A 25,956-nucleotide genomic window follows, 5' to 3' on the forward strand; every position below is an offset into this window, starting at 1 on the left:
AGGGTTAGGGTTAGGTTTATAGTATGGGTTACTGTTTGGGTTAAGGTAGGATTAGGGTTATGGTAGGGTTAGGGTTAGAGTTAGGGTTAGGGTTAGGGTTAGAGTTAGAGTGTGTGTACGGGTTAGGGTTAGGGTTAGGGTACAGGTTAGGATACGAGTTAAGGTTAGGGTTAGGGTTAGGGTACGGGTTAGGTTATGGGTTAGGTTTATGTTTAAGGTACTCATTAGGAACGGGTTAGGGTTAGGGTTAGGGTACGGGTTAGGGTTAAGGTTAGGGATAGGTTAGGGTACGGGTTAGGTTATGGGTTAGGGTTAGGGTTAGTGTACTCTTTAGGGTTAAGGTTAAGGTTAGGGTATGGATTACGGTTAGGGATAGGGTTAGGGTAAGTATTGGGATTTGGGTTAGGGTTAGGGTTAGGGTACTGGTTAGGGTTTGGGTGAGGATTAGGGTACGGTTTAGGTTTAGGGTTAGGGTTAGGGTTAGGGTATGGGTTAGGGTTAGGGTTAGGGTTAGGGTACGGGTTAGGTTTATGGTTAGGGTTAGGGTACTGGTTAGGATTAGGGTTAGGGTTAGGGTTAGGGTACAGGTTAGGGTTAGGTTTAGGGTTAGGGTTAGGGTTACGATATGGGTTAAGTTTAGGGGTAGGGTTGGGGTTTCGAGGTAGGATTAGGTTTAGGTTAAGGGTACTGGTTAGGGTTAGGGTACGGGTTAGGGTTAGGGTGAGGGTTAGGTTTAGGTTTAGGGTTAGGAGTAGGGCTGGGATACGGGTTACGTTTAGGGTTAAGGTTAAGGCTGGGGTACTGGTTTGGTCTAGGTTAGGTTTAGGGTACTGGTTAGGTTTAGGGTTAATGTTAGGGTTAGGGTACGGGTTAGGGTACGGTTTAGGGTTAGATTTAGTGTACGGTTAGGGTACGGGTTAGTATTAGGGTTGCATACGGGTTAGAGTTAGGGTTAGGGTAAGTGTACGGGTTCGGGTTAGGGTTAGGGTACGGGTTATGGTTAGGGTTAGGGTAAGGTTTAGGGTACGGGTTAGGGTTAAGGATAGGGTTAGGGGTAGGGTACGGGTTAGCCATAGGGTTAGGGTTAGGGTTAGGTTTAGGGTACAGGTTAGGGTTATGGTTAGGTTACGGGGTAGGGTTTGGGTTAGGGTCAGGTTATGGGTTAGGGTTAGTGTTAGGGTTAGTGTGAGGCTACGGGTTAGGGTTAAGGTTTGGATTAGGGTTAGGGTACTGCTTAGGCTTAGGTTTACGGTACGGGTTAGGGTTAGAGTAATGTTTTGGGTTAGGGTACGGGATAGGGTTAGGATGCGGGATAGGGTGAGGGTACTGGTTAGGTTTAGGGGTAGTGTTGGGTACAGGTTAGGGTTAGGTTTAGGGTTAGGGTGAGGGTACGGGTTAGTGTAAGGGTTAGTGTTAGGTTTAGGGTTAGAGTTAGGGTTAGGCTACGGGTTATGGTACAGTTTAGGTGTAGGGTAAGGGTTAGGTTACGGGTTAGGGTTAGGTTTGGGTACGGGTTACAGTACGGTTTAGGGTTAGGGTTAGGTTAATGGTTAGGTTTTGTGTTAGGTTTAGGGTATGGTTTAGTGTTAGGGTTAGGGTTAGGGTACCGGTTAGGAAGAGGTTTAGGGTTAGGGTACTGGATAGAGTTAGGGTTAGGGTTAGGTTTAGGGTACAGGTTAGGATTAGGTTTAGGGTAAGGGTTAGGTTTAGGATACGGGTTAGGGTAGTGGGTTAGGGTAGGGTTAGGTTTAGGGTACTGCTTAGGGTTAGGGTTAGGGTATGGGTTAGGGTCCGGGTTAGGTTTAGTGTTAGCCTTAGGGTACGGGTTAGGGTTAGAGTTAGGTTGCAGGTTAGATTTAGGATTAGGGTTCGGGTTAGGATACCGTATAGGGTTAGGGTTGCGTTAGGTTTAGGGTACTGGTTTCGTTACAGTACGGGTTAGGTTGAGTTGTAGGGTGTAGGGTGAGCTTAGGGTGACGGGCTGTTAGGGTACGGCTTAGGGTTATGGGTAGGTTACGGGTTCCGGTTAGGCGTGGGTAAGGGTTAGGGTACGGTTTAGGGTACAGTTAGGGTTATGTTATGGGTTAGGGTTAGGCTTAGGGTTAGGTTATGGGTTAGGGTTAGGGTTAGGGTTAGGGTTAGTGTTAGGGTTAGGGTTAGGGTACGGGATAGTGTTAGGGTTAGGGTACTGGTTAGGTTTAGGGTTACGGTACGGGTTAGCGTTTGTATAAGGGTTAGGGTTTGGTACGGGTTAGGGTTAGGGTACGGCTTACATTTAGGATGAGGGTACCGGTTAGGTTTAGTGTTAGGGTTAGGGTTCAGGTTACGGTTAGCATTAGGGTACTGGTGAGGGTTAGGGTTAGGTTTAGGGTAAGTGTGAGGGTTAGGGTTAGGGTTAGGGTTAGGGTATGAGTTAGTGTTAGGGTTATGGTTAGGGTTAGGATTCTGTTTAGGGTTAGGTGTAGGTTTAGGGTACAGGTTAGGTTTAGGGTTAGGGTTAGGGTACTGGTTAAGGTAAAGCTTAGGGTTAGGGTACGGGTTAGGGTTACGGTTAGGGTTAGGGTTAGGGTTAGGTTATGGGTTAGGGTTAGGGTTAGGTTTAGGGTACTGGTTAGGGTTAGGGTAGGGGTTTGGGTTAGGGTTAGGGTACGGGTTAGGTTTAGGGTAAGGGTTAGGTTACGTGTTAGGGTTAGGTTTAGGGTTAGGGTAAGGGTACAGTTTGGGGTTAGGGTTAGCGTTAGTTTTAGGGTACTTGTTAGGTTTAGGGTTAGGGGTAGGGATAGGGTTAGGTTTAGTGATAGGGTTAGGGTTAGGATTAGGGTACGGGTGAGGGTACGCTTAGGGTTAGGGTTAGTGTACGGCTTAGGGTATGGGTTAGGGTTATGGTTAGGGTACGGGTTAGGGTTAGGTTGAGGGTAAGGTTACGAGTTAGGGTTAGGTTAGGGTACAGTTTAGGGTAAGGGTTAGGGTACTGGTTGGTGTTAGGGTTAGGGTTAGGGTACGGGTTAGGTTGAGGGTTAGGTTTAGGATTAGGTATAGAGTACGGGTTAGGGTACGGGTTAGGGTTAGGGTTAGTGTACAGCTGAGGGTACGGGTTAGGGTTAGGGTTAGGGTATGTTTATGGTTAGGCTTTGGGTAAGGGTACGGGTTAGGTTTAGGGTTAGGCTATGGTTTAGGGTTAGGGTTAGAGTTAGGGTACTGGTCTGGGTTAGGGTTAGGGTTAGGTTAGGGATTAGTGTAAGTGTTAGGGTTAGGTTTAGGATACGGGTTCAGGTTAGGGTTAGGTTTCGGATTAGTTTTAGGTTTAGGGTAGAGGTTATGGTTATGGTAAGGGTTCGGGTTAGGTTACAGGTTAGGGTTAGGGTAGGGTACGGCGTAGGGTTAGGGTTAGGGTTAGTGTACTGGTTAGGGTTAGGTGTAGGTTTAGGGTACACGTAGAGTTAGGGTGAGGGTTAGGTTTAGGTTACGGTTTAGGGTTAGGGTTAGCGTACGGGTTACGGTACTGGTTAGGGTTAGGGTTAGGTTACGGGTTTGTGTTAGGTTAGGGTACGGGTTACGGTTCGGGTTAGGGTGAGGACTCATTAGGGCTAGGGTTAGGGTTAGGGTTCGGATTAGGGTTAGGGTTAGGGTTAGTGTACGGGTTAGTTTTAGGATTAGGGTTAGGGTTAAGATACTGGTTAGGTTTAAGTTTAGGGATAGGGATTGGATGAGGGTTAGGGTTAGGATACTGGTTAGGGTTAGGGTCAGGGTTAGGGTTTGGTTTAGGGTTAGTGTACGGGTTAGGGTTACTGTTAGTTTATGGGTTAGGGTTAGGTTTAGGGTTAGGGGTGAGGGTTAGGGTACGGTTTAGGGTACGGTTTAGGGTTAGGGTTAGGGTGTTGGTTTGGCTTAGGTTTAGGTTAAGGGTATGCGTTAGTGTTAGGGTTAGCTTACGGGTTACGTTTAGGGTTAGGGTACTGGTTAGGTTTAGGGTTAGGGTAGGTGTTATAGTTAGGGTTAGGTTTAGGGTACGGGTTAGGTTTAAGGGTAGGGTTAGGGTTAGGGTTAGGGTACGGGTCAGGTTTAGGTTTAGGTTTAGGGTTAGGGTTACGTTACAGCTTAGGTTTAGGGTTAGGGTTAGGGTTAGGGTTAGGGTACGGCTAAAGTGTAGGTTAGGGTACGGATACGGGTTAGGTTTATGGTTAGGATAAGGGTACGAGTTAGGGTTTAGGTTAGGGTTACGGTTAGGGTAAGGGTTAGAGTTAGGGTACTGTATACAGGTTAGAGTTAGGCTTAGGGTGAGGTTTATGGTTAGGGTCAGGTTTAGGATATGGGTTAGGGTAAGGTTTAGGTTACGGGTTAAGGTTAGGGTTAGGGTTAGGATTAGGGTTAGGTTACTGATTAGGGTAGGTTTAGGTTTAGGGTACTGTTTAGGTTTAGGATTAGGGTTAGGGTACGGTTTAGGTTTAGGTTTAGGGTTAGGGTTAGGGTTAGGTTTATGGTATGGGTTAGTGTTAAGGTTAAGTTTAAGATTAGGGTTAGAGTTAGGGTTAGGGTTAGGGTTAGAGTTAGGGTGTGGGTATGGGTTAGGTTTAGTGTTAGGGTCAGTTTTAGGGAATGGGTTAGAATACAGGTTATGGTTATGGTTAGAGGTAGGGTACGGGTTAGGGTGTGGGTTAGGTTTAGGTTTAAGTTACCGGTTAGGGAACGGGTTAGGGTTAGGGTACGGGTTAGGGAATGGGTTAGGTTTAGGGTTAGGGTTAGGGTACGGGTTAGGTTTAGGGTGAGTGTTAGAGTTAGGATTAGGGTAAGGTTTAGGATTAGGGGTAGGGTTATGGAACGGGTTAGGATACGGGTTAGTGTACTGGTTATGGTACGGGTTAGGGTTTAGGGTTAGGGTTAGGGAATATGTTAGGGTTAGGGTTAGGTTTAGGGTACGGTTTAGGATTAAAGATAGGGTTAGGTTTAGGGTACGGCTTAGGGTTAGGGATAGAGTTAGGGGTAGGGTACGGTTTAGGGATAGGGTACGGGTTAGGGTTAGGGTTTGGGTTTGGGGTAGGGTACGGGTTAGGGTAAGGTTAGGGTATGGTTTAGGGTTAGGGTTCTGGTTAGGGTTAGTGTTAAGGTACGGGTTAGGGTTAGGGTTAGGGTTAAGTTTAGGGTACAGGTACGGGTTAGGCTTCGGGTTAGGTTACGGGTTACGATACAGTTTAGTGTTACAGTTAGGGGTAGATTACAGGTAATTGTTAGGGTTAGGGTACTGGTTACGGTATGGGTTAGGGATAGGGTGAGGTTACTGGTTAGGGTTATGGTTATGGTTAGGGTACGGTTTAGGTTTAGGGATAGGGTTAGGGTACTGTTTAGGGTTAGGGTAAGGGTTAGGGTACAGGTTAGGTTTAGGATTAGGGTTAAGGTTAGTGTTAGGTTACAGGTGAGGGTTAGGGTTCGGGTACTGGTAAGCTTTAGGTTTAGGGTTAGGGTACGGGTTTGGGTTAGGGTTACGTTAGGGAATGGGTTAGGGTTAGGGTTAGGTTACGGGTTAAATTTAGTGTTAGGGTTAGGTTTAGGGTTAGGTTATGGTTTAGGTTTAGGGTTAGGGTTAGGGTACTGGTTTGGTTTAGGTTTAGGGTTAGGGTACGGTTTAGGTTTAGGGTTAGGGTTAGTGTTAGGGTTAGGTTTCGGGTTAGGGTTAGGGTACAGTTAAGGTTTTGGGTTAGGTTTAGGTTACGGGTTAGGGTTAGGGTTAGGGAATGGGTAACGGTACAGGTTAAGGTTAGGGTTAGGGTTAGGGCTCGGTTACGTGTTAGGGTTAGGGTTAGGGTACGTGTTACTCTACAGGTTAGGGTTAGGGTTAGGGTACTGGTAAGGGTTACGGTCACGGTTAGGATATGGGTTAGGGTTAGGGTTAGGGTTAGGGTACGGGTTAGGATTAGGGTTAGGGTTACGGTTAGGGTACTGGTTAGGGTTAGGCTAGGGTTAGGCTTAGTGTACGGTTTAGGGTTAGGGACAGGGTTAGGGTTAGGGTCCTGGTTTGGTTTAGGGTTAGGGTTAGGGTCCGGGATAGGTTTAGGGTTAGGTTACGGGTTAGGTTTAGGGTACGGGTTACTGCATGCATTAGGTTTAGGGTTAGTGTACGGCTTAGGGTACAGGTTAGGGTTAGGGTAGGGCACGGGTTCGGGTAAGGTTTAGGGTAAGGGTACGGGTTAGGGTTAGGTTTAGGGTATGGGTTAGGGACGGGTTAGGTCTAGGGTACTGGTTATGGTTATGGTTAGGGTTACAGTCGGTTTAGGGTACGGTTTAGGGTTAGGGTTAGGTTACAGGTTAGGGTTAAGGTTAGGTTTAGGTTTAGGGTACAGGTTAGGGTTAGGGTTAGGGTAAGGTTTCGGGTTAGAGTCAGGTTTAGGGTACGGGTTACAGTACAGGTAGGTTTAGGGTTATTTTACGTCTTAGGGTTAGGGTTAGGGTAAGGGTTACGGTACGGTTTAGGGTTAGGATTAGGGTACTGGTTGGGGTTAGGGTTCGTGTAGGGGTTTGGATTAGTGTAAGTGTTAGGGTTAGGGTACGGGTTAGAGTTAGAGGACGGCTTAGGGTTAGGTGAGTGTACCGGTTAGGTTTAGGTTTAGGGTTAGGTTTAGGGTACGGTATAGGGTTAGGTATAGAGTACGGGTAAGAGTACGGGTTTGGGTTAGGGTTAGGTTTAGGGTACTTGTTACGGTTAGGGTTAGGGTCAGGGTACGGGTGAGGTTTAGGATTAGGGTTAGGGCTAGGGTACGGGTTACGGTTAGGGTTAGAGTTAGGGTTAGGATACGTGTTAGGGTTAGGGTTAGTTTTAGGGTACTTGTTAGGGTTACGGTTAGGGTTAGGGTTAGGTTTATGGTTAGGGTTACGGTACGGGTTATGGTTAGGGTTAGGTTACGGGTTAGGGTTAGGGTCAGGGTACGGTTTAGTGTTAGGTTTAAGGTTAGGATTAGGTACTGGTTTGGTTTAGTGTTAGGGTTAGGGTACGGGTTAGATTTAGGGTTAGGTTTAGTGTTTGGGTTAGGGTACGGGTTAGGGTTAGGGTTAGTGGTTAGTGTATGGCTTAGGGTATGGGTTAGGGTTAGGGTTAGGGTACGGATTATGGTTATGGTGAGGGTAAGGGTACGGGTTTGAGTTAGTGTTAGGGTTAGGGTTAGGGTACTGTTAGGGTTAGCGTTAGGGGTAGGGGTTAGGTATAGGGTTAGGGTTAGGTTTAGGGTAGGTTACGCAGCTTAGGTTTAGGGTTAGTGTTAGGTTAGGGTAGGTTAGGGTTAGGGTAGGGCACGGGTAGGGTAAGTTTAGGGTTAGGGTAGGGTTAGGTTAGGGTTTAGGGTTAGGTTAGGGTACGGGTTAGGTTAGGGTACTGGTTAGGTTAGGGTTAGGGTTACGTCGGTTTAGGGTTACGGTTTAGGGTTAGGGTTAGGTTACAGGTTAGGGTTAGGTTAGGTTTAGGTTAGGGTAAGGTTAGGTGTTCGGTTAGGGTAAGGTTTAGGGTTAGAGTAGGTTAGGGTACGGGTTACAGTTAGGTAGGTAGGTTTAGGGTTAGTTTAGGTTAGGGTTAGGGTATAGGGTAAGGGTTTGGTACGGTTTAGGGTTAGGTTAGGGTACGGTTGGGGTTAGGTTCGGGTAGGGTTTGGATTAGTGTAAGTGTTAGGGTTAGGGTACGGGTTAGAGTTAGAGGACGGCTTAGGGTTAGGAGGTAACGGTTAGGTTTAGGTTAGGGTTAGGTTTAGGGTACGGTATAGGGTTAGGGTTAGGTAGGGTAAGAGTACAGGTTAGGGTTAGGGTTAGTTTAGGGTATTGTTGTTAGGGTTAGTGTCAGGGTACGGGTGAGGTTAGATTAGGTTAGGGCTATACGGTAACGGTAGGGTTAGAGTTAGGGTTAGGATACGTGTTAGGGTTAGGGTTAGTTTAGGTATTGTTAGGGTTACGGTTAGGGTTAGGGTTAGGGTTGGGTTTAGGTTAGGTTAGGTTAGGGTTACGGTAGGGTTATGGTTAGGGTTAGGTTACGGGTTAGGGTTAGGGTTCAGGGTACGGTTTAGTGTTTAGGTTTAGGTTAGGATTAGGGTATGGTTTGGTTTAGTGTTTTGGTTAGGGTACGGGTTAGGTTTAGGGTTAGGTTAGGTTATGGGTTAGGGTACGGGTTAGGGTTAGGGTTAGTGGTTAGTGGTATGGCTTAGGGTATGGGTTAGGGTTAGGGTTAGGGTACGGTTATGGTTATGGTTAGGGTAAGTGGTAGGGTTGGTTAGTGTTAGGGTTAGGGTTAGGGTATGGTTAGGGTTAGTGTTAGGGTAGGGTTAGGTATAGGGTTAGGGTTAGGTTTAGGGTAGGTTTAGGGTTAATTTAGGGTTAGGTTAGGGTTAGGTTAGGGTTGGGTTAGGTATGGGTTAGGTTTAGGGTTAGTGTTTAGGGTTAGGTACGGGTTAGGGTTAGGGTAGGGTACAGGTTAGGGTTAGGCTTAGGGTATGGTTAGAGGTAGGTTTGGGTAGGTACGGTTAGGGTAGGTTTAGGGTTAGGGTAGGGTTAGGGTTAGGGTATGTTTAGGGTAGGGTTAGGTTAGGGTTTGTTACGGTATAGGTTAGGGTTAGGGTTAGTGTTAGGGTACGGTTTAGGGTTAGGGTTAGGGTTAGGTTGAGGGTACGGTTTAGGGTTAGGGTTTAGGTGTGGTACGGGTTAGGGCGACGGTATGGGTTAGGGTTAGGTTTAGGGTACGGTTTAGGGATAGGGTACGGGTTAGGGTTAGGGTTTGGGTTTGGGGTAGGGTACGGGTTGGGTAAGGTTAGGGTATGGTTTAGGGTTAGGGTTCTGGTTAGGTTAGTGTTAAGGTACGGGTTAGGGTTAGGGTTAGGGTTAAGTTTAGGGTACAGGTACGGGTTAGGCTTCGGGTTAGGTTACGCGTTACGATACAGTTTAGTGTTACAGTTAGGGGTAGATTGCAGGTAATTGTTAGGGTTAGGGTACTGGTTATGGTATGGGTTAGGGATAGGGTGAGGTTACTGGTTAGGGTTATGGTTATGGTTAGGGTACGGTTTAGGTTTAGGGATAGGGTTAGGGTACTGTTTAGGGTTAGGGTAAGGGTTAGGGTACAGGTTAGGTTTAGGATTAGGGTTAAGGTTAGTGTTAGGTTACAGGTGAGGGTTAGGGTTCGGGTACTGGTAAGCTTTAGGTTTAGGGTTAGGGTACGGGTTTGGGTTAGGGTTACGTTAGGGAATGGGTTAGGGTTAGGGTTAGGTTACGGGTTAAATTTAGTGTTAGGGTTAGGTTTAGGGTTAGGTTATGGTTTAGGTTTAGGGTTAGGGTTAGGGTACTGGTTTGGTTTAGGTTTAGAGTTAGGGTACGGTTTAGGTTTAGGGTTAGGGTTAGTGTTAGGGTTAGGTTTCGGGTTAGGGTTAGGGTACAGTTAAGGTTTTGGGTTAGGTTTAGGTTACGGGTTAGGGTTAGGGTTAGGGAATGGGTAACGGTACAGATTAAGTTTAGGGTTAGGGTTAGGGCTCGGTTACGTGTTAGGGTTAGGGTTAGGGTACGTGTTATTCTACAGGTTAGGGTTAGGGTTAGGGTACTGGTAAGGGTTACAGTCACGGTTAGGATATGGGTTAGGGTTAGGGTTAGGGTTAGGGTACGGGTTAAGATTAGGGTTAGGGTTACGGTTAGGGTACTGGTTAGGGTTAGGCTAGGGTTAGGCTTAGTGTACGGTTTAGGGTTAGGGACAGGGTTAGGGTTAGGGTCCTGGTTTGGTTTAGGGTTAGGGTTAGGGTCCGGGATAGGTTTAGGGTTAGGTTACGGGTTAGGTTTAGGGTACGGGTTACTGCATGCATTAGGTTTAGGGTTAGTGTACGGCTTAGGGTACAGGTTAGGGTTAGGGTAGGGCACGGGTTCGGGTAAGGTTTAGGGTAAGGGTACGGGTTAGGGTTAGGTTTAGGGTATGGGTTAGGGACGGGTTAGGTCTAGGGTACTGGTTATGGTTATGGTTAGGGTTACAGTCGGTTTAGGGTACGGTTTAGGGTTAGGGTTAGGGTACAGGTTAGGGTTAAGGTTAGGTTTAGGTTTAGGGTACAGGTTAGGGTTAGGGTTAGGGTTAGGGTAAGGTTTCGGGTTAGAGTCAGGTTTAGGGTACGGGTTACAGTACAGGTAGGTTTAGGGTTATTTTACGTCTTAGGGTTAGGGTTAGGGTAAGGGTTACGGTACGGTTTAGGGTTAGGATTAGGGTACTGGTTGGGGTTAGGGTTCGGGTAGGGGTTTGGATTAGTGTAAGTGTTAGGGTTAGGGTACGGGTTAGAGTTAGAGGACGGCTTAGGGTTAGGAGAGTGTACCGGTTAGGTTTAGGTTTAGGGTTAGGTTTAGGGTACGGTATAGGGTTAGGTATAGAGTACGGGTAAGAGTACAGGTTTGGGTTAGGGTTAGGTTTAGGGTACTTGTTACGGTTAGGGTTAGTGTCAGGGTACGGGTGAGGTTTAGGATTAGGGTTAGGGCTAGGGTACGGGTAACGGTTAGGGTTAGAGTTAGGGTTAGGATACGTGTTAGGGTTAGGGTTAGTTTTAGGGTACTTGTTAGGGTTACGGTTAGGGTTAGGGTTAGGGTCTGGGTTAGGGTTAGGTTTATGGTTAGGGTTACGGTACGGGTTATGGTTAGGGTTAGGTTACGGGTTAGGGTTAGGGTCAGGGTACGGTTTAGTGTTAGGTTTAAGGTTAGGATTAGGTACTGGTTTGGTTTAGTGTTAGGGTTAGGGTACGGGTTAGGTTTAGGGTTAGGTTTAGTGTTTGGGTTAGGGTACGGGTTAGGGTTAGGGTTAGTGGTTAGTGTATGGCTTAGGGTATGGGTTAGGGTTAGGGTTAGGGTACGGATTATGGTTATGGTGAGGGTAAGGGTACGGGTTTGAGTTAGTGTTAGGGTTAGGGTTAGGGTACTGGTTAGGGTTAGCGTTAGGGTAGGGGTTAGGTATAGGGTTAGGGTTAGGTTTAGGGTATGGTTTAGGGTTAATTTTAGGGTTAGAGTTAGGGTTAGAGTTAGGGTGTGTGTTAGTGTATGGGTTAGGTTTAGGGTTAGTGTTAGGGTTAGGCTACGGGTTAGGGTTAGGGTAGGGTACAGGTTAGGGTTAGCCTTAGGGTACTGGTTAGAGATAGGGTTTGGGTAGGGTACGCGTTAGGGTTAGGTTTAGGGTTAGGGTACGGGTTAGGGTTAGGGTACTGTTTAGGGTCAGGGTTAGGGTTAGGGTTACGGGTATAGGTTAGGGTTAGGGTTAGTGTTAGGGTACGGTTTAGGGTTAGGGTTAGGGTTAGGTTGAGGGTACGGTTTAGGGTTAGGGTTAGGTGTGGTACGGGTTAGGGCGACGGTATGGGTTAGGGTTAGGTTTAGGGTTAGGGTTAGGGTATGGTTTAAGGTTAGGGTTAGGGTACTGGTTTGGTTTAGGGTTAGGTTTAGGTTTAGGTTAGGGTACAGGTTAGGGTACGGGTCAGGTTTAGGGTTAGTGTACAGCTTAGGGTTTGGGTTAGAGTTAGGTTTATGGTACGGGTTAGGGTTAGGGTTAGGGTAAGTGTACGTGTTAGGGTTAGGGTTAGGGTAGGCGTTAGGATTAGGGTTAGGGTTAGGTTTAGGGTCCTGGTTAGGTTTAGGGTGAATGTTAGGTTAGGGGTGAGGGTTACGGTTAGGGTTAGGTTTAGGTTATTGGTTAGGATTAGTGTTAGTTTTAGGGTACGGGTTAGGGTTAGGGTACGCGTAAGTTTTAGGGTTAGGGTTAGGGTTAGTGTTAGGTTACGGGTTAGTGTTAGGTAGGGAACGGGTTAGGGTTAGGCTTAGGTATAGGGTTAGGATACGGTTTAGGGTACTGCTTAGGGTACGGGTTAGGGTACGGCTTAGGGTTAGGGGTAGGGTTTGGTTTAGGGAACGGGTTAGACGTAGTGTTAGGGTTAGGGTAAGGGTTAGGGTTAGGGTATGGGTTAGGGTTAGGGTTAGGGTAAGGTTTAGTTTTAGGGTTAGGTTACTGGTATGGGTTAGGGTTAGGGTTGGGGTTAGGATTAGGGTACACGTTAGTGTTAGGGATAGGTTAGGGTTAGGGTACTGGTTAGAGTAAGGGTTAGGATTAGGGTACGTGTTAGGGTTAGGGTAAGCTTTAGGGTTAGGGTACGTGTTAGGTTTAGGGTACAGGTTAGGGTTAGGGATAGGATAGTGTTTTGGTTAGCGTTAGGTTTAGGGTTAGGTTTAGGGTACTGGTTAGGGTCAGGGTTAGGTTTAGGGTTAGGGTTAGGTTTAGGGTTAGGTTTAGGGTACTGGTTAGGGTTAGGGTAGGGGTTTGGGTTAGGGTTAGGGTACGGGTTAGGTTTAGGGTAAGGGTTAGGTTACGTGTTAGGGTTAGGTTTAGGGTTAGGGTAAGGGTACAGTTTGGGGTTTGGGTTAGCATTAGTTTTAGGGTACTTGTTAGGTTTAGGGTTAGGGGTAGGGATAGGGTTAGGTTTAGTGATAGGGTTAGGGTTAGGATTAGGGTACGGGTGAGGGTACGCTTAGGGTTAGGGTTAGTGTACGGCTTAGGGTATGGGTTAGGGTTATGGTTAGGGTACGGGTTAGGGTTAGGTTGAGGGTAAGGTTACGAGTTAGGGTTAGGTTAGGGTACAGTTTAGGGTAAGGGTTAGGGTACTGGTTGGTGTTAGGGTTAGGGTTAGGGTACGGGTTAGGTTGAGGGTTAGGTTTAGGATTAGGTATAGAGTACGGGTTAGGGTACGGGTTAGGGTTAGGGTTAGTGTACAGCTGAGGGTACGTGTTAGGGTTAGGGTTAGGGTATGTTTATGGTTAGGCTTTGGGTAAGGGTACGGGTTAGGTTTAGGGTTAGGCTATGGTTTAGGGTTAGGGTTAGAGTTAGGCTACTGGTCTGGGTTAGGGTTAGGGTTAGGTTAGGGATTAGTGTAAGTGTTAGGGTTAGGTTTAGGATACGGGTTCAGGTTAGGGTTAGGTTTCGGATTAGTTTTAGGTTTAGGGTAGAGGTTATGGTTATGGTAAGGGTTCGGGTTAGGTTACAGGTTAGGGTTAGGGTAGGGTACGGCGTAGGGTTAGGGTTAGGGTTAGTGTACTGGTTAGGGTTAGGTGTAGGTTTAGGGTACACGTAGAGTTAGGGTGAGGGTTAGGTTTAGGTTACGGTTTAGGGTTAGGGTTAGCGTACGGGTTACGGTACTGGTTAGGGTTAGGGTTAGGTTACGGGTTTGTGTTAGGTTAGGGTACGGGTTACGGTTCGGGTTAGGGTGAGGACTCATTAGGGCTAGGGTTAGGGTTAGGGTTCGGATTAGGGTTAGGGTTAGGGTTAGTGTACGGGTTAGTTTTAGGATTAGGGTTAGGGTTAAGATACTGGTTAGGTTTAAGTTTAGGGATAGGGATTGGATGAGGGTTAGGGTTAGGATACTGGTTAGGGTTAGGGTCAGGGTTAGGGTTTGGTTTAGGGTTAGTGTACGGGTTACGGTTACTGTTAGTTTATGGGTTAGGGTACGGTTTAGGGTTAGGGGTGAGGGTTAGGGTACGGTTTAGGGTACGGTTTAGGGTTAGGGTTAGGGTGTTGGTTTGGCTTAGGTTTAGGTTAAGGGTATGTGTTAGTGTTAGGGTTAGCTTACGGGTTACGTTTAGGGTTAGGGTACTGGTTAGGTTTAGGGTTAGGGTAGGTGTTATAGTTAGGGTTAGGTTTAGGGTACGGGTTAGGTTTAAGGGTAGGGTTAGGGTTAGGGTTAGGGTACGGGTCAGGTTTAGGTTTAGGTTTAGGGTTAGGGTTACGTTACAGCTTAGGTTATTAGGTTAGGGTTAGGGTTAGGGTTAGGGTACGGCTAAAGTGTAGGTTAGGGTACGGATACGGGTTAGGTTTATGGTTAGGATAGTTTGGTTAGGGTTAGGGTTAGGGCAAGGGTTAGGGTTAGGGTTAGGTTACTGGTTAGGGGTAGGGGTAGGGTTAGGGTATGGCTTAGGGGTTAGTGTTAAGGTACCGGTTAGGCTGTGGGTTAGGTTTTGGGTACGAGTTAGGGTAACGGTGAGGGTTAGGGACGGGTTAGGATTAGGGTTAGGGTTAGGGTACTGGTTAGGGTAGGGTTAGGGTTAGGATTAGGGTACTGGTTAGGTTTAGGTTTAGGGTAGGGTTAGGGTACAGTTTAGTGTCAGGATTAGGGTTAGGGTTAGGGTTAGGATACAGGTTAGGGTTAGGTTTAGGGTTAGGGTTAGGGTTAGGGTTAGGGTTAGGGTTTATGGTACAGGTTAGGGTAAGGGTTAGGGTTAGGGTTAGGGTACGGGTTAGGGTTACGGGTAGATTATGGGTTAGAGTCAGGGTTAGGGTTAGGATTAAGATACGTGTTAGGGTTAGGTGTAGATTACGGGTTAGGGATAGGTTTAGGGTTAGGTTTAGGGTACGGGTTAGGGTTAGGGTTAGGGTTCGGGTTAGGTTTAGGGTGAGGGTTAGGGTCCGTTTGGTTTAGGGTTAGGGTTAGGGTACAGGTTAGGTGTAGGGTTAGGTTAGGGTTAGGTTTAGGTTACGTGTTACGGTACGGGTTAGGGTTTGGGTTAGTGTACGGATTAGGGCACGGGTTAGGGTTAGGGTTAGGTTACGGGGTAGCGTTAGGGGTAGGGTTAGGTTACGGGTTAGGGTTAGGGTGAGGGTGAGGGTTAGGATTAGGGTAAGTGTTGGGATTAGGGATAGTTTTATGATACAGGTTAGGGGACGGGTTAGGGTACTGGTTTGGGTATGGGTTAGGGTTCAGGTTAGGGTTAGGGAAAGTGTTAGGGTTAAGGTTAGGGTATGGGTTAGGGTTAAGTTTAGGGTTAGGTTTATGAAACGGGATAGGGTACGGGTTAGGGTACTGGTTTGGATACGGGTTAGGGTTCAGCTTAGGGTTAGAGAAAGTGTTAGGTTTAAGGTTAGGGTACGGGTTAGGGTTAAGGTTCGGGTTAGGTTTAGGGTTCGGCTTAGGGTTTAGGGTTAGGGTACAGTTTAGGGATAGTGTACGGATTAGTGTTAGTGTTAGGGTTAGGGTTAGGTTTAGGGTACGGGTTAGGGTTAAGGTTAGGGTTATGGTTAGGGTTAGCGTTAGGGTACGGCTAAGTAACTGTTAGGGTATGGGTTATGGTACGGGTTAGGGTTAGTGTTAATGTTAGGCGTAGGGTACGGTTTAGCCATAGGGGTAGGGTTAGGGTTAGGTTTAGGGTACGGGTTATGATTAGGGTTAGCGTACGGGTTGGAGGTTAGTGATAGGGTAAGGTTATGGGTTTGGGTTAGGGTTAGGTTTATGGTTAGGTTTAGTGTCGGGTTAGGGTTAAGGTTAGGGTTAGGGTCAGGGTACTGCTTAGGGTTAGGGTTAGGGTATGGGTTATGGTTAGATTAAGGGTTAGGGTCAGGGTCTGGGTTAGGGTGAGGGTACGGGTTAGGGTTAGGGTGAGTGTACGGGTCAGGGTTAGTGTTAGGGTTAGCGTTAGGTTACGGGTGAGGGTTAGGGCTGGGTATGGATAAGGGAACGGGTGAGGGTACGGGATAGGGTTAGGGTACGGATTAGTGTTAGGTTTAGGGTTAGGTTACGGGTTAGGGTTATGGTTAGGGTTAGGATTATGGTACGGGTAAGGGTTAGGGTTAGGTTTAAGGTACTGGTTAGGATTAGGGTTAGGGTACGGGTTAGGGTTAGTGTAAGGGTTAGGGTTAGGGTATGGGTTAGGGTACGGCTTAGGGTTAGGGTGAGGGTATGGGTTAGGTTTCGGGTTAGGGTTAGGGTTATTGTACGGTTTATGGTACGGGTTAGGGTTAGATTTAGGGAACTGGTTAGGGTTAGGGTAAGGGAACGGATTAGGGTAAGTGATAGGGTTAGGTTATGGGTTAGGATTATGTTTAGGTTTAGGGTTAGCGTTAGGGTACAGGTTACGTTTAGGTTTAGGATTAGTGTTAGTGTTAGGATACGGGTTAGGGTTAGGATTAGGGGTAGGGTACGGGTTAGGGTTAGGGCTAGTGTTAGGGTACTGGTTAGAGTTAGGGTATGGTTTAGGGTACGTTTAGGGTTAGGGTTAGGGTTAGGGTTAGGGACGGGTCAGGGTAAGGGTTAGGTTATGGGTCAGGGTTAGGGTTAGGGTACGGGTTAGGTTTACGATTAGGGTTAGGGTTAGGGTACTGGTTTCGTTGAGGGTTAGAGTAAGGGTACGTGTTAGTGTTAGTGTAGGGTTAGGGTTAGGGTTAGGGTTAGGATAAGTGTACGGGTTAGGGTTAGGGATAGGGTTAGGGTACGGGTTAGAGTTAAGGTTAGGGTTAGGGTTAGGTTATAGGTTAGTGTTAGGGTTAGTGTACAGGTTAGGGTTAGGGTGAGTGTACAGGTTAGGAGTAGGGTTAGGGTTAGGTATAGGTTACGGGTTAGGGTTAGGGCTGGGTACGGGTTAGGGTACGGGTTAGGGTACGGGTTAGGGTACGGGTTAGGGTTAGGGTAGGGGTTTGTGTTAGGGTTAGGGTTAGGGTCGGGTTAGGGTACTGATTAGGGTTAGGTATAGCGTTAGGGTTAAGTTACAGATTAGGGTTAGGGTTAGTTTTAGGGTTTGGGTTAGGGTACGGGTTAGGTTTAGGGTTAGAGTAACGGGTGGGTTAGGGTTAGGGTTAGGGTTATGGTTAGGGTTAGTGTCGGGTTAGGGTTAAGGTTAGGGTTAGGGTTAGGGAACAGTTTAGGGTTAGGGTTAGGGTACGGTATAGGGTTAGGGTTAGGGTACGGTTTAGGGTTAGGGTTAGGTTTAGGGTTCGGATAAGGGTTAGGGTAGGGTTAGGGATAGAGTTAGGGTTAGGGTTAGGGTTAGAGTTAGGTGTGGGTACGTGTTAAGGTTAGTGTTAGGGTTAGGGTACGGGTTAGGATACGGGTTATGTTTAGGGTTAGGTTTAGGGTACGGGTTAGGGTATGGGTTAGGGTTTGGTTTAAGTTACGGATTAGTGAACGGGTTAGGGTTAGGGTTAGGGAACGGGTTAGGGAATGGGTTAGGGTTAGCGTTAGGGTACGGGTTAGGGTTAGGGTTAGGGTGAGGGTACTGGTTAGGGTTAGGGTTAGGTTTAGGGTACGGATTACGTTTAGGGTTAGGGTCAGGGTAGGGGTTAGGATTAGGGTTAATGTTAGTGTTAGAGTACTGGTTAGGGTTATGTTTAAGGTTAGGGTTAGTGTACGGCATAGGGTACGGGTTAGGGTTAGTGTTAGGGTTAGGATATGGGTTATGGTTAGGGTTAGGTTTAGGGTACTGGTAAGGGTTAGGTTTAGGGTTAGGGTATGGGTTAGCGTTAGGGTTAGGGTACGGATTAGGGTTAGCGCACGGTTTAGGTTTAGGATTAGGGTAAGGTTAGGGTACTGGTTTGGTTTAGGGTTATGGTTAGGGTACGGGTTGGTTTAGGGTTAGGGTTAGTGTTGGTTTAGGTTACGGATTAGGGTACGGTTTAGGGTTACGGTTAGTGTGAGAGTTAGTGTTAGGGTACAGGTTAGGCATATGGTTAGGGTTAGGGTTAAGTTTAGGTTACGGGTTAGGGTTAGGTTACGGGTAAAGGTACTGGTTAGGGTTAAGTTTAGGGTTAGGTTTAGGGTGCGGATTAGCGTTTGAGTAAGGGTTAGGTTTATTGTACAGGTTAGGGTTAGTGATAGGTTTAGGGTTAGGGTTCGGTTACGGGTTAAAGTTAGGTCTGGGTACGGATTATGGTACAGGTTAGGGTTAGGGTACAGGTTGGGGTTAGGATTAGGGCTAGGTTACTGGTTAGGTTAGGGTTAGGGTTATGGTACTGGTTAGGGTTAGGGTGAGGGTTAGGTTTAGCATGCAGTTTAGGGTTAGGTTTAGGGTTAGGGTTAGGATATGGGTTAGGGTTAAGTTTACGGTGCGGGTTAGGGTTAGGGTATGGTTTAGGGTTTGGGTACTGGTTAGGGATAGGGTTAGGGTTAGGGTACGGATGAGGTTTAGGGTTAGCGTCAGTGTTAGGGTACGGGTTAAGGTTAGGGTTAGAGGAACGGTACAGTTTACGGTACTGGTTAAGGAAAGGGTTAGGGTTAGGTTACGGGTTAGGGTTAGGGTTAGGTTATGGGTTACGGTACGGGTTATTTTTAGGGTTAGGGTACTGGTTAGGGTTTGGTTTAGGGTTAGGTTTAGGGTTAGGATACGTGTTAGGGTTAGGGAACAGGTTAAGGTTGGTTTTAGGTTAAGGGATCGGGTTAGGATACCCGATAGGGTTAGGGTTAGGGTTAGGGTACTGGTTAGGGTTAGGGTTAGGGTTAGAGTATGGTTAGGTTTAGTGTTAGGGTTAGGGTTAGGGTACTGGTTAGGGTTAGGTTTCGGTTACGGGTTAGGGTTTGGGTTACGGATAGAGTTAGGGTTAAGTTGAGGGTTAGGGTACTGGTTAGGGTTAGGGTTAGGGTTAGGGTTAGGTTTAGGATACGCGTTAGGGTTAGGGTTAGGGTTTGGGGACAGGTTAGGGTTATGGTTAGGGTTCGGGTACTGTTTAGGTTTAGGGTTAGGGTTAGGGTACAGGTTATGGTTATTGTTATGGTGAGGGTTAGGGTTAGGGAACAGTTTAGGTTTAGGTTTAGGTTTAGGTGTAGGGTCAGGTTACTGGATTGGTTGAGGGTTAGGGTTAGGTTTAGGGTATGAGTGAGGGTTAGGGTTAGGGTTAGGGTACGGGTTAGGTTTTAGGGTTAGAGGAAGGGTACAGGTTACGGTATTGGTTAAGGTTAGGGTTAGGGTTAGTTTACGGGGTTACAGGTTAGGAGTTAGGGTTAGGGTTTGGGTTACGGAACGGGTTACGTTTAGGGTTAGGGTACTGGTTAGGGTTTGGTTTAGGGTTAGGGTTCGGATTAGGGTTAGGATTAGGGATAGGGTTAGGTTTAGGGTACTGGTAAGGGTTAGGATTAGCGTTAGGGTTAGGGTACAGGTTAAGGTTAGGTTGAGGGTTAGGGTTAGGGTACGTGTTAGGTTGAGGGTTACGTGACGGGTTAGGGTTAGACTTAGTGTTAGGGTACTGGTTAGTGTTAGGGTTAAGGTTAGGGTATGGTTAGGTTTAGTGTTAAGGTTAGGGTTACGGTAAAGTTTAGGGTTAAGTTTAGGGTTAGGGTTAGGTTTAGAATATGCGTTAGAGTTAGGGTTAGGAATAGGGGATGAGTTAGGGTTAGGATAGGTTAGGCTACTGGTTAGGTTGAGGCTTAAGGTTAGGGTTAGGGTTAGGTTTAGTGTTAGGGTTAGGGTTAGCGTACTGGTTAGGGTTATGGTTCGGTTACGGGTTAGGGTTAGGGTTAGGTTTAGAGATAGTGTTAGGGTTAGAGTTAGGGTACTGGTTAGGGTTAGGTTAGGGTTAGGGTTTGGTTTAGGATTCGGATACGCGTTAGGGTGAGGTTTAGAGTAAGTGGACGGGTTAGGGTTAGGGTTAGGGTTAGAGTACTGGTTAGGTTTACGGTTAGGGTTCGGTTTAGGGTTAGAGTTAGTGTTAGGTGAGGGTATTGGTTAGGGTTAGGGTTAGGTTACGGGTGAGGGTTAGGGTTAGGGTTAGGGTATGGTTAGTTTTAGCTTACGGTTAGGGTTAGGTTTAGGGTACAGATTACGTTTAGGGTTTGAGTTAGGCTAGGGGTTAGGATTAGGGTTAATGTTAGTGTTAGGGTTACTGGTTAGGGTTAGGTTTAAGGTTAGGGTTAGTGTACGGCTTAGGGTACAGGTTAGGGTTAGGGTTAGGGTTAGGATCTGGGTTAGGGTTAGGTTAGAGGGTACTGGTAAGGATTAGGTTTAGGGTTAGGGTATGGGTAGCGTTAGGGTTAGGGTACGGGGTTAGGGTTAGCGTACGGTTTAGGCTTAGGATTAGGGTTAGGGTCTAGGGTATGGATGGATTTTGGGTTACGGTTAGGGTACGGGATGGTTTAGGGTTAGGGTTAGTGTTAGGTTTAGGTTACAGGTTAGGGTACGGCTTAGGGTTACGGTTAGTGTGAGAGTTAGGGTTAGGGTTAGGGTTAGGGTTAGGGTAGGTTAGGGTTAGGGTTAGGGTTAGGGTTAGGGTTAGGGTTACTGTTAGGGTTAGGGTTAGTGGTTAGGGTTAGGGTTAGGGTGAGGGTTAGGGTTAGGGGTTAGGGCTAGTGGTTAGGGTTAGGGTTAGGGTTAGGTACGGTTTAGGTTAAGTGGTAGTGTACGGCTTAGGGTATGGTTGAAGGTTAGGTTTAGGTATGGGTTAGGGTACGAGTTAGGGTAAGGGTACGGTTAGGTTAGTGTTAGGGTACTGGTTAGGATATGGTTAGGGTACATGTTAGGGTTTGTAAAAGGGTAGGGTTAGAGTACGGTTTAGGGTTAGGGTAAGGCTTAGGTTAGGTTTAGGGTACGGGTTAGGTATAGAGTTAGGGTTAGGTTAGGGGACTGTTTTGGTTAGGGTTAGGGTTTGGTCTACGGGTGAGGGTTAGATTCGGATACGGGTTAGGTTAGGGTTAGGATTAGGTTAGGGTACGGAAATGTACAGGTTAAGGTTAGGTTTAGGGTACTGGTTAGGGTTAGGGTTAGGTTAGGGTTAGGGTAGTGGTTAGTTTTAGACTTAGGATACGGGTTAGGTTTAGGGTACGGTTAGATTTAGGTGAGTGTACGGTAAACTGTGGGGTTAGGATTAGGGTTAGGTTACGGGTATGGTTAGGCTGGGTAAGCGTTAGGGTTAGGGTACAGGTTAGGCATATGGTTAGGGTTAGTGGTTAAGTTTAGGGTACGGGATAAGGTTAGGGTTAGGGTACGGTTTCGGGTTAGGGTTAGAGTTAGGGTTAGGGTACTGGTTTGGTTTAGGTTTAGGGTCAGGTTACGGGTTAGGTTTCGTGTTAGGATTAGGTTAGGTTTGGGTACGGGTTAGGGTTGGGTAGGTTTAGGGTTAGCGTACGGCTTAGGGTATGGGTTAGGGTTTGGGTAGGGTACGAGTTAGGGTTAAGGTTTTGGTAAGGATACGGTTTAGGGTTAGGTTTAGGGAACGGGTTAGGTTTAGGGTTAGGGTACTTGTGAGGGTCAGGGGTTAGTGTTAGGTTATGGGTTAGTGTTGGTTAGTTTAGGGTTAGGGTTAGGGTTAGGGTAAGGTTACGGGTTAGGGTTAGGGTTAGGGTTAGGGTACGGGTTAGGGTTAAGGTTAGGGTTAGGGTTAGGGTAACGTTTTGGTTTAGGTTTAGGGACGGGTTAGGGTTAGAGTAAGGGTTAGGGGTAGGGTACGGGTTAGGGTTAGAGTACGGGTTAGGGTACGGGTTAGGGTTAGGGTTAGGGCACTGGTTTGGGTTAGGATTAGGTTTAGGGTACGGGTTAGGTTTAGGGTTAGGGTTAGGTTTAGTTTTATGTATGGGTTAGTGTTAGTGTTAAGGTTAGGATTAGGGTTAGGGTTAGGGTTAGGGTTAGAGTTAGGTTGTGGTTACAGGTTATGGTTTGGATTAGGGTTAGGATTAGGGTAGGGGTAAGGGTAAGGGTTAGCGTTTCGGCAAGGGTTAGGTTACAGGTTAGGAATAGGGTTAGGGTATGGCTTAGGGTTAGGGTTAGGGAATGGTTTAGGGTTAGATTAGGTTTAGTGAACAGTTTAGGTTTAGGGTTAAGGTATGTGGTAGGTGACGGGTTATGGTTAGTGTTAGGGTTAGGGTACGGGTTATGGTACGGGTTAGGCGTAGGGTTAGGGTTTGGGTGAGGGTACGGTTAAGCTTTAGGGTTAGGGTGCGGGTACGGGTTAGGTTTAGGGTAAGGGTAAGGGTTAGGGTTAAGGTTAGGGTTAGGGTACGGGATATGGTACGGGTTAGGTGTAGGTTTAGGGTTTGGGTTAGGGTACGGGTAAGGTTTAGGGTTAGGGAACGGGTACAGGTTAGGTTTAGGGTTAGCGTAAGTGTACCGGTCAGGGTTACGTTTAGGGTTTCTGTTAGGGTTAGGGTACGGTTTAGGGTTAGGGTTAGAGTTAGTGTACTGTTTAGGGTTAGGGTTAGGGTACTGGTTTGGGTTAGGATTAGGGTCAGGGTACGGGTTAGGTTTTGGTTTAGGGTTAAGGTTAGGTTTATGGTATGGGTTAGTGTTAGGGTTAAGGTTAGGATTAGGGTTAGGGTAGGGTTAGGGTTAGAGTTAGGGTTAGGATTAGGGTTAGGGTGTGAGAATGGGTTAGGGTTAGGGTTAGGGTTAGGGTACGGGTTAGAATACGGGTTATGGTTATGGTTAGGGTCAGGGTACTGGTTTGGTTTAGGGTTAGGGTTTGGTTACGGGTTAGGTTTAGGGTTAGGTTTAGGGTTAGGTTTAGGGTATGGGTTAGGGCACGGCTTAGGTTTAGGGTTAGTGTACGGCTTAGGGTACGGTTTAGGCTTAGGGTTAGGGTACATGTGTTGGTGATGGTTAGCGTAAGGGTACGGGTTAGATTTAGGGTTAGGGTACGGGATAGGGTTTGGGTACTGGTTAGGGTTAGGGTTAGGGTAGGGGTTAGCATTAGGGTTAGGTTTAGGGTACGGGTTAGGGTACAGGTTAGGGTTAGGGATAGGGTAAGTGTTAGGGTTAGTGTACAGGTTAGGGTTAATTGTAGGGTTAGGGTCAGGGTACGGCTTAGGTTAGGGATAGGGTTAGGGTACGATTTAGCGATAGGGTGCGGGTTAGGGTTAAGGTCAGGGTTAGGGTTAGGGTTAGGGTACGGGTAAGGGTAAGGGTTAGCGTTATGGTTAGAGTTAGGGTTAGGGTATGGCATAGGGTTCGGGTTAGGGTTAGGGTTAGGGTTAGGGTACGGGTTAGGGTTAGATTAGGTTTAGGGTACCGGTTAGGTTTAGGGTTAAGTTATGTGGTAGGGTTGGGTTAATGTTAGTTTTAGGGTTAGGGTTCGGGTTATGGTACGGGATAGGCGTAGGGTTAGGGTTTGTGTTAGGGTACGGGTAAGGTTAAGGGTTAGGGTATTGGTACGGTTTAGGTTTAGGGTTAGGGTACAGGTTAAGGTTAAGGTTAGTGTTATGGTTATGGTTAGGTTATGGTTTAGGGTTAGGTTTAGTGTTAGGGTACTGGTTAGGGTTAGAGTTAGGGTACTGGTTTGGGTTAGGATTAGGGTTACGGACGGGTTAGGTTTAGAGTTAGTGTTAGGGTTAGGTTTATGGTATGGGTTAGTGTTAGGGTTAAGGTTAGGATTCGGGCAGGGTAGGGTTAGTGTTAGAGTTAGGTTTATGGTTAGTGTTAGAGTTAGGGTGTGGGCAAGTGTTAATGTTAGGGTTAGGGTCAGGATACGGGTTAGGATACGGGTTTGGTTAGGTTTAGGTTTAGGGTACGGGTTAGGGTATGGGTTAGGGTTAGGTTGAAGGTACAGGTTAGGGAAGGGGTTAGGGTTCCAGTTAGGGTACAGATTAGGGACAGGTCAGGGTTAGGGTTAGGGTACGGGTTATGGTACGGTTTAGGGTTAGGGTAAAGGTACTGGTTAGGGTTAGGTTTAGGGATAGGTTACGGATTAGGCATAGGGTTAGGGTTAGGTTACGGGTTAGGATTAGGGTCCGGGTTCGGGTTAAGGTCCTGGGCAGGGTTATTGTTAGGATTAGTGTTAGGGTACAGGTTAGGGTAAGGTATAGGTTTAGGGTTAGGGTTAGGGTTTCGATACAGGTTAGGTTTAGGGTTAGGGTTAGGGTACGGGTTAGGCTTAGGTTTAGGGTTAGGGTACTGGGTAGGGTTAAGTTTAGGTTTACGGTATGGGTAGGCGTTAGGTTTAGGTTAAGGGTACGGGTTATGGTTAGGTTAAGGTTTAGGGTTAGGATAAGGGTTAGGTTTAAGTTACTGGTTTGGATTAGGGTTAGGGTTAGTGTACGGGTTAGGTTTAACATTAGGGTTACGGATAGGTTTAGGTTAAGGGTTAGGGTACGGGTTAGGGTTAGGGTTAGTGGTAGAGTTAGGGTTAGGGTACGGGTTAGGTTTAGGATTAGGGTTAGGTTTTCGGTACGGGTAAGGTTTAGGGTTAGGGTACGGGTACGGGTTAGGTTTAGGGTTAGGGTAAGTATACGGGTTAGGGTTAAGGTTAGGGTTTCGGTTATGATTAGGGTACGGGTTAGGGTTAGGGTTAGAGTTAGGGTACTGTTGAGGGTTAGGGTTAGGGTACTGGTTTGGGTTAGGGTTAGGGTTAGGGTACGGGTTAGGTATAGGTTTAGGGTTAGGGTTAGGTTTATGGTATGGGTTAGTGTTAGGGTTAAGATTAGGATTAGGGTTAGGGAAGGGTTAGGGTTAGAGTTAATGTTAGGGTTATGGTTAGGGCTAGGGTTAGGGTTAGGATTAGGTTTAGGGTAGGGTTAGTATCAGAGTTATGGTTAGGGTTAGGGTTAGAGTGAGGGTGTGGGCACGGGTAAGTGTTAGGTTAAGTGTTAGGGTTAGGGTACGGGTTAGAATACGGGTTATGGTTAGGTTTAGGGTTAGGGTACGGGTTAGCATATGGGTTAGGTTAAGGTTGAGAGACGGGTTAGGGAATGGGTTCGGGTTCGGGTTAGGGTACGGATTAGGGTCGGTTTATGGTTAGGGTTAGGGTACGGGTTAGGGTTAGGGTGCTGGTTAGGGTTTAGTAAGGGATAGGTTACGGATTAGGGTTAGGATTTGGGTTAGGGTACGGGTTAGGATTAGGGTTAGGTTTAGGGTTAGGATCCTGGTTAGGGTTAGGGTACAGGTTAGGGTTAGGTTTAGGTTTACGGTTAGGGTTAGGGTTTGAATACGGGTTAGGGTTAGGGTTAGAGTTAGGGTACGGGTTAGGCTTAGGTTTAGGGTTTGGGTACTGGTTAGCATTAGGTTTAGGGTTACGGTATGGGTTAGCGTTAGGGTTAGGTTTAGGGTAAGGTTTAGGGTTAGGTTATGGTTTAGGGTTAGGATTAGGGTTAGTGTTAGGGTCCTGGTTTGGTTTAGGTTTAGGGTTAGTGTATGGGTTAGGTTTAAGGTTCGCGTTATGGATAGGTTTAGGTTAACGGTTAGGGTATGGGTTAGGGTTAGGTTTAGTGGTAGAGTTAGGGTTAGGGTACGGGTTAGACATAGGGTAAGTGTTAGGGTTAGGTTTAGGGTACGGGTTAGGGTTAGGGTACGGGTTAGGGTTAGGGTTAGTGTTAGGGTACGGGTTAGGGTTAAGGTACGGGTTAGGGTTAAGGTTGGGTTAGGATTAGGGTACTGGTTAGGGTTAGGTTTAGGGTACAGTTTAGGGTTAGAGTAAGGGTTAGTGTTAGGGGACGGATTAGGGTTAGGGTACGGGTTAGGGTTAGGGTGAGTGTACGCGTTAGGGTTAGGGTTAGGGTTAGTGTTCGGTTATGGGTTAGGTTTAGGGCTGGGTACGGGTTAGGGTACGGGTTAGGGTACAGGTTAGGGTACAGGTTAGGGTTAGGGTACAGGTACGGGTTAGGGTCAGGGTTAGGTTACGGGTTAGGGTTATGGTTAGGGTTAGGGTAGGGTACTGGTTAGGGGTAGGGTTAGGGTTAGGATTCAGGTTAGGGTTAGGTTTAGGGTTAGGGTTAGGGTTAGGATACGGGTTAGGGTAGGGTTAGGGTTAGGGTTAGGTTACGGGTTAGGATTAGGTTTAGGGTTATGGTACTGGTTAGGGTTAGGATTAGGGTTAGGGAATGGTTTAGGGTTAGGGTTAGGGTACGGGTTAGGGTACGGGGTAGGGTTAGGGTTAGGTTGCGGGTTAGGGTTAGGTTTAGGGTACGGTTTAGGGTTAGGGTTAGGGTTCGGGTTACTGTTAGGGTTAGGGTACTGGTAAGGGTTAGGTTTAGGGTTAGAGTAGGGTTTAGGGTTAGGGTTAGGATTACGTTAGGGTACGGGTTATGGTTAATTTAGGTTTAGGGTTAGGGTGAGGGCTAGGGGAAGCAATCAGAAATCAAGAAGAAAGAAAGAAAAAAAAAGCATAAAACAAAACAAAAACAAAAACAAAAACAAACAAACAAACAAAAAAAAACAAAAATAAAAACAAAAAACACGGGGGAGTATCTTCTGATTCTGTATACTTTAAGTCCCTTGACTTCCCTTGGAACTGGTCCGAGTCGCTGGTCTTCTGGGGGAGGGGCC

Source organism: Vulpes lagopus, unplaced genomic scaffold, assembly GCF_018345385.1.
Source record: "Vulpes lagopus strain Blue_001 unplaced genomic scaffold, ASM1834538v1 ctg138, whole genome shotgun sequence".
NCBI lineage: Eukaryota > Metazoa > Chordata > Mammalia > Carnivora > Canidae > Vulpes > Vulpes lagopus.